This window comes from Schistocerca serialis, chromosome 10 (genome assembly GCF_023864345.2).
Source record: "Schistocerca serialis cubense isolate TAMUIC-IGC-003099 chromosome 10, iqSchSeri2.2, whole genome shotgun sequence".
Taxonomy (NCBI): Eukaryota; Metazoa; Arthropoda; class Insecta; order Orthoptera; family Acrididae; genus Schistocerca; species Schistocerca serialis.
Window position 1 is genome coordinate 205,929,072 of NC_064647.1, and position 7,872 is coordinate 205,936,943.

General features: G+C 44.1%; 1 protein-coding gene across 1 annotated transcript in view; it reads right to left on the reverse strand.

Annotated features, from left to right (window-relative positions):
* The window catches only part of LOC126424886 (hepatocyte nuclear factor 3-alpha-like), a 433,342-nt gene extending 425,925 nt beyond the window's left edge, over positions 1 to 7,417 (reverse strand). The window contains exon 1 of the mRNA XM_050087719.1: positions 7,321 to 7,417. The gene's annotated coding sequence lies outside the window, so the exon portion shown is untranslated. The remainder of the gene's footprint in view (positions 1 to 7,320) is intronic.
* Between the last annotated feature and the right edge of the window lie 455 nt (positions 7,418 to 7,872).

The following is a 7,872-nucleotide window of genomic DNA, read 5'->3' on the forward strand; positions in this document are numbered from 1 at the left end:
CCACTCGCAAATAGAGCATGGGGAAACGACGGTCCACATGCCTCCGTATGAGTCCTAATTTCTCTTAGCTTCGTCATCCTTAAGCAGTTCTGCAGTCAGCTTGAAATCCCAGTTTTCCAAATTTTCTGAACAGCATTCCTCGAAAAGAACGTCGCTTTCTCTCCAGGGATTCCCATTTGAGCTCACGAACCATCTCCCCTAATACATGCGTGTTGTTATAACTTACTGGTAACCAATCTAGCAGCTCGTCTCTGAAATGCTTCGATGTCTTCCTTTAATTATTATGATTTTATTGTCGTTAAACAACTTCTTGTAACAGACAGCGTCAAAAAATACAAGGAAAGGTACCAAAACAATACAATGCAATACATACAGGCTTTTTTTTAAAGGTACCAATTAGTTTTTAAAAAATATACAGAAAAGAAAAGTACAGTTATACATTTCCTAGGATCAAATTTGTCACAGAATATGATACCGTCATATTTTCACCACATGCTATAATCATCATTCATTCTGGAAGCGTCTCAAGTTTTCTTCGAATTCCAGGATGTTCTAGGTTGTATTCAGAATCAGCCAATTTTTTAGTTTCTTCCCTAGTTGCTGTACTGGCATTTCCTTAGGGTTATAGGCAGTTTGTTGAATAGCTTAATCCCATGTAGTTATGGCAGTTTTGGGTTTTCTTTAGCCTTACCTGGGGCGTGTCAATGTAGTGTTCATTTCTTGTATTGTGTGAATGTACCTCCCCCTTACTGTGAAGTTACTCTGGTTTTCTTTGATGTCTACCAGACAGTGGTATATGAATATTGCAGAGCGAGTCATTATTTTCAGCTCCCTGGATGCTGATCTGCATGATTCATTGTCGGGTAAGCCCTTTATACCCCTAACTGCCCTCTTCTGCCACTTAAAAACTTCCTGAGCCCCTGAACAGTTCCCCCAAAGTATTATGCCATAGACCAGGTGCGAGTGGAAAAAGGCATAGTATGCCTCGAACATTTGGCTCTTACTGACAAGTCCTAAGTTTGCGCAATAAAAAAATTACTCTGAACACTTTCTTGCATAGTTGTTGCGTATGTTCGCCCCAGTTCAAATTCGCGTCTAAATACATTCCTAGCAGTTTGACAGATGTGTTTACCGTCCCTTCTGGTTTCAACTTACTGAAATGAAAATATATTGTCTCTGTTTTATTGCCATTTAAGACCAATTTATTGCTTTGTAACCATGTGGTGGAGTTTTCTACCATGTCTGTATTTTTGTCCTGTAAAGTTTTCAATTTCCGTCTGATGTTATTAAGGTGATGTCGTCAGCATATAGAATTGATTTGTCTGGCAAGTTATGTGGGAGGTCATTGATATACACTAGAAAGAGAGATGGGCCAATTACTGATCCTTGAATAACTCCGGTTTCAATTTTGAGTATGTCTGATAGTTGGTTCTCAATTATGACCATTTGTTGTATGTTATCAAGGTACGATTCTATAAGCGATAGCTGTACTCCAGAATAGGTCGCATTAGCGTCATATATGCGGTCTCCTTTACAGATTAAATACACTTTCCCAAAATTCTCCCAATAAACTGAAGTCGACCATTCGCCTTTCCTACCACAATTCTCTGTGAGATGTTCCATTTCATACCGTTTTGCAACGTTATGCCCAGATATTTAAACGACTTGACTGTGTCAATAAGGGCACTACTAATGCTGAATCCGCAAATTACGGTTTTGTTTTTCCTATTCATCCGAATTAATTCACATTTTTTTCTAAATTTAAAGCTAAGTGCCATTCACTGACTAAAAGTTTTGCCTACGTCATCTTGCCTTGTATTACAATCATTCAACTTCGAAACCTTCTCGTACACTACAGCATCGTCAGCAAACAACCGCAGATTGCTCATATTCGAACCAAGAGTATCTTCCAGAATTCTGAGGCAAACCGTTTTATGGGATATTCGTATGTAATTTTGCGAATCCCTTCTTATACACAGGGGCCACCTGCGCTTTTTTCCCCAGTCACTTAGGACTTTTCGCTGGGCAATATATTTGCGATAAATTCAAGCAAAGTAATGGGCCATTGCCGTAGAGCACTCTTTGCAAAATTGGGTTGGGATCCCACCTGGACCTGGCGACTTATTTGTTTTCAAATTTTCAGCTGTTTATCTACGCCAGGGATACTTACGTCGATACAGGATTGTGCGACGGTCAAACCACGGTATGTTTGTACGATTCTCCTACATGGAAGTTTTCTTAAACGCGAAATTTAAAACTTCAGTCTTCACTTTGCTATCTTCTACTACCACACCGCACTGATCAACGAGAGGCTAGATCGAAGTCTAACACCCACTAAATCATTTTCCATAGGACCAGAATTTTCTCGAGTTCTCGGCCAGAGCTTTTGCTAAGGTATGACTGACGTGGTTTTGTTTTCTCTGAATAGACACACAGATTTCTACTAAATTTGGCCTGTGTTCATTTGCGCGTTCTCTTTTGAACCGAGGGTGAAACAACCTTTGCTTCCTCAACATTTGGTTATAAAACCACGGTGTGTCGTCGTCGTCGTCCTTAACCCACTTACTAGGCACGTCCTTCTCTAGAGCACGATTTACAGTGCGTTTAAACTTTGCCCATAAATCCCCTTTGTCCATCATACCGGAACAGAATGTTGTCATTTCATTGCTAACAGCTGCTTCCCTGGTATTTCTAGCGGAAACACTCTCCTGGCATTAACTGATTTATTAACTTTCGTGAACATCGTAATCACTAATCCCCATGTCTATGCTGACGCTGTCGATAAGGTGCAGCCTGGTTGTAGCAACAAGGGTTAAGGAAATCCGCCGCGTATGGGCTGCCGAACTAGCTGCTCAACAATGTTCGAAAGCCGTGTTCAAATGTACATTGCAAGACTGACTGTACTCCCTGCAATGAATTCATACACGCCCATGTCTGTACTCGGCAGAAAAGCCACATCCAGCCAGTATCTCCAACTAGTATTGCAAGATCTCGGTATTTACGCGCTGCTGACTCTACAACTGTTTCAGCCGAATCGGTTAGCCAGGAGAAACATCCAACAACGAGATTTCACTTAGACGCGACCAGATAATTTCACGGACACACAGTTTCGACCTCAACAGAGACAATACTTCCGTCGACTGCAGTGAACACTTTTCCTCCTACAGCGTCTAACCTGTCTTTTCGATATACCTACCATGACTCGCTAAATATCTCACAGCTTTCTACTTCGGATCAAGGACAGATTTTCTTCATTATTCCTCACTAAGAATGACGTTAGTATGGATGAATGGCTACTTACTTGATTTCGAAAAGCGGATATAGGCATCAATAGTATGTTTCTTGGTTCTAAGGAAACGTAGATAGCTACAGAGTCTTAATAAACGGACAGTAGTTTGAGGACACTGTCTAGCGTTCGTCTCCTAAGTTACGCCGATACTCTAATAACCTTAAACTGGCCATAGAAACCGGTCACCTATTTAATAAACGTATCTTTTTTACAACTGTTCTGTTAATGGTATCAGGTGGTTATAATTAAATGGCAGATGCTCACAGAAATTCACAGTGGGCTGTAATTATCGTGTGGCAGCGCTATTTTATAAATATTCTATTGCGTTAATGCGGAACCGATTTACGCTGAAAAAAATTAGTTCCAATTTTGACCACTAGGTGTAATCTTGCTCTGTGAACGCAAAAAAGACACACAGAAATGTTTCCGTACGTAATTTATTAGGAGTAGGATGTGGGTAGAAAAGGTCAAACACTTGAGGAAAGCATAATGTTGAATTTATTAGACACTGCCGCTTACACAATTTGTTCACCATGAGCACCGGAAACAACGTAGAGACGCTGTACAGCGCCAGATTCGGACCTCGTGGCCAAAACGAACTTTTTCAGCGTAAACCGGTTCCGCGTTAACGCATTTGCATATCTAATAACTTTCGCTGCAATATGGTAATTACAGCCCACGTTGAATCTCCATGAGTAGCTGCACTTTAATTATAATCATCCGGTGTTTAGTACTACACAGGGCAGGTTCAATTTGTTGCAGTTATACTGCGTGTAATCTCTCTGTGCGCTGTAGTCTGCTTTTCTCGTGAAACTTCCGAACGGCATGAAATGTGGCGATGATTCCACTATTGGTGGAGATGCAGACATATGGGTGTCACAGAAGCGGAAGCAATCTGAGCTAATTCTTCAAAGTCACAGAGTCGCCGTGTTTCTCGCAATGGATTAGATGGGATCCTGTGTTCCCTCCTCCTCAATCACAAAAGAAATATGAATGCAACGCCTTCATTAGCACGGAAGTAATTAAGAGTCGCTGCACTCGCTCATTTAGACTAGGGAGGGGGGTGGGGGGTAGGCCTGCCGTCGTTGAACGAACCATACTAAAAGGAACGAAGATTAAAGATTTAACGCCTTGTTGACGATAATATCATTCGAGATGAAGTTCTAGCTTCGCCATAGTAAGCAGGGGGAAGGATATCGGTCATACCCTTTTCGAAGAGATCACCTCAGCCCTGATCGATTCAGAAGCAGCACGGAATGCCTAAACCAGTGCGTCCGGGTGTGATTTCGAACACCGTTCCTTCCGAATGTGGGTCCAGTGTGATAACTACTCGCCAGTGTAACCCACGTCCGAAACAACTTAAGGAAAAACGGCGGAAGACCCAAATCTGGGCGGTAGACAGATCAGAGTTATACTTTGAGACCAATAGTGATGATCAAAATTGTAACACACGGTACTGTGTTTGTCACTTTACGTAGAGCAAGCACGAACTCCTACTCTAGGACATGTGAGCCACGGTGTCATTCTTTATAATGCACTGCCAACATACACAAAAATGTTGGTAAAGAGGTTAGAGCCGAGCTAAAAACGTTTCTTCTTGAGAAGTGTTTCTACAACGTAAGTGAATATATTAAGCTTACAGAAATACTAGACCCTCGGTTATTGTTCAGTACATTTTTAATCTGTTAAGAGGTGTACTATCTTTCTGTGAGTGTCTATGCAAAATGTATACACCGCCTCTACGAAAAGAATCGGGTACGAAAATAGTTATGGAGGGAGTAGTGCTGGTAGGTGTTCGTATTTTTTCAGACACCATATAAAACAAACTCTTATGTTCGACTAATGTTATTGTGTATACTTATCGAGCATGATATAAGCTACTTGTGGACTACATGCGTGTATTCTATTGACTGTTTTCTCCCAAATCGCATACCGAGCGGGTCGGCTTTAGCAGGGGTAAGACACCGACTGGACTTCCACTCGCGAGCGCCGGGTTCCTGACGTTGGTTTTCCTAAGTTGATAATGTGAATGCTGGGATGTTTCCACTGAAAAAGACCTGACCAACCTCTTACTCCATCCCTTGCCTAATCCTAGCCCATTTCGTACCTGTTTTACATAAGTTATTTATGTGATATGTCCTACACTGTTGTGTTGGTCGAAAGACGAATAAATAAGTAAATGCTAACCAGGAGGGATTTTGGGGGGTGGGGGGGGGGGGTGCGTTTCAGTTGACCTGTGTGTGTGTGTGTAAGATTTATGGTATACATACTACGCAGTTTCGAGTAGCAAAGCTGATGGTTCGCTTGAAAAGCCCTGCAAAGTATATAACGTTCCGTAAACAAAGGCGATGAAAGAAAGAGAGTGGGGGGGAGGGGGTACATTCCACAGCTGTCTTCAGCTCGCCGAAGTAAAGAAGGACGCTGCTTCACTCCGGGCAGGGGACACGATAAGATGGTTTGGCTGCGGATCGCTAGGCGTCCCTTCAGCGTGGAGAGCTTCGCTCTCTAGCACCGGCGAACGCCTGGGACGCGAAGCCCGTTGCTTGCGGAAAACGCGTCCCGCAAAACAGGAGCACGAAAAGCCTTACCAGGGGAAACGCCGGCAAGCAAAGAGAAAACTGCAGCGGGGCGGCAGGTAAACAGCTGCCTGGCGTGTTGTTGCGACACGGTGGCCGCTGCCTGCCCCCCTCCCCCTTTGGCCAAAGAAGACTGATCGCCTATCGCCCACCCCTCCTTCGCTAACAGCAAACGTCGGCAGCTCAGCTCGACTTGGGCCACGAACAGCAGATTAGCTCTCGTTAAACATGGGCGCACAAACAGCGTCACCACACACACACACACACACACACACACATAGCGTCACCGACGCCACGGATACAACGAACGCCTTAAGCAACGCCAGCAGCACACTATCCGTATTAGGGGCGACGCTGTATTCCTGGGGGAGCCTATTTGCCTGAGCAGGCTCATAGACGCCTAGCTTCGATCGGAGAGACAAAACACGAACAGTTTCTGGAAGTAACAACCTGCAAAAGGAGCTGCGGGCATCCATTCCGACTGATGCTTTTTGGTCAGTGAATCACACAGTATGCCCGCAGGACTGATTGCCCTAATAACGACACATATCCATCAATCGGAAAACCCGTCTTTTCTGTCGATGATAAATAAAAACAGCAGTGCAGAAGCAAATTAAAATAGCGAAAAAGGGACACAATGCCGCTTTGGACTTTCTATGTGCCACCCATGCATAACTTTGTCCTCGTTCCTAGGGCCTCGCATCGACAGCTTTCTTGCCCTGGAGTAGCAGACCGAGCAGGTGTATAGCTGCGAACTAAAAACGACAGATTACATGCCGAGACAGTCTGGAGGAGCCGAAAATATTCGCTACGTAAGCGGGGCCGGGGGTCATTAAAGGGACGCGGAAAATAAGTACGTACGCACGGTCTGTTACATAAGAAATGATTCTCTCATCAAAAAGGCAATCCATCAAGAAAGCGTTCGACTGATACCGCAAGGAAACCAAGCTATAGGGCACGTGATCGCGGAGATAATTTAAATCTTTTACCAGCTTGGCAGCGATGCTAAACTCCTCGGCGTGGCGTTGGCTTTCGCTACAGAGTTCGAAACAAATAGCTTTGATCGACCAAATATAGGCACGCGAGAGCAACAGCTGCGTGTTCCCGACCCTTGAGGACGTACGCAACACATTATACCTCTAGGTTAACTTTTTCTTCAAGCTGTGAGGCTGCGTCGCCTGCTATAAAAAACCAGCTGTCTACGGCGCAGGTATTCACGCAGGCACACTTACGCCTTCTGTCCGTATTGGCAGGAGCATCAATCAATAGCGTGAAGCTGAAATACATATCTCAGAATATATGGGTCAAATTTCAGCCATTACTCCTTGCGGACGAATAAGGGACACGACGCACACCCGTGCTTTGATAAAAAAGTTTTCAACGAATTACAGATTAACAGCTCTAGATACACTGTACATCACATCTACATGTTCCAGGCTGCACAAAACGACTTACCAGGCAGTAAATACGTGAATGTCTGCTACGCCGATGGGCTAAACAAACTCCACAACAACCATTCCTGCAGGCTGCTTGCTCTTCGCTTATAGCATCAACCAACACCACCCAGCCAAGCCGTACCAGCAAAACATATGAGCAGCGACACTACAATTTCACAATTCCACGCTGTTCTCATCCGCAGCGGCAGCACTGCTCTGCGACTGCCCAGCCGCAATGACAGCTGACTGACGCCAAAGAGGTTAAGTAACACACACTAGGCAATTTTAAGCTATTCTTTAGTGACATAACGTTTGTCTGGAACGTTAATGATCTCACTGATTGCTTCTAAAGCGACCGCGACAGCCATGTAAGTCATATTGTTCTGTGGTTTCCCAACAGAGCTGTATGAGAACTAGCGTCATGCATAAACAATCTTCAGGTTAGCCAACTCAACATTTAGCGTTGCACTCGGGACGAAGATGGCGGTCGGTGGTCACATGTTATGATTCACCAAGGCTGAAATAAACAGTTCACTGAAATGAGGGTAACGCCTTAAAATGTGCCATCCTT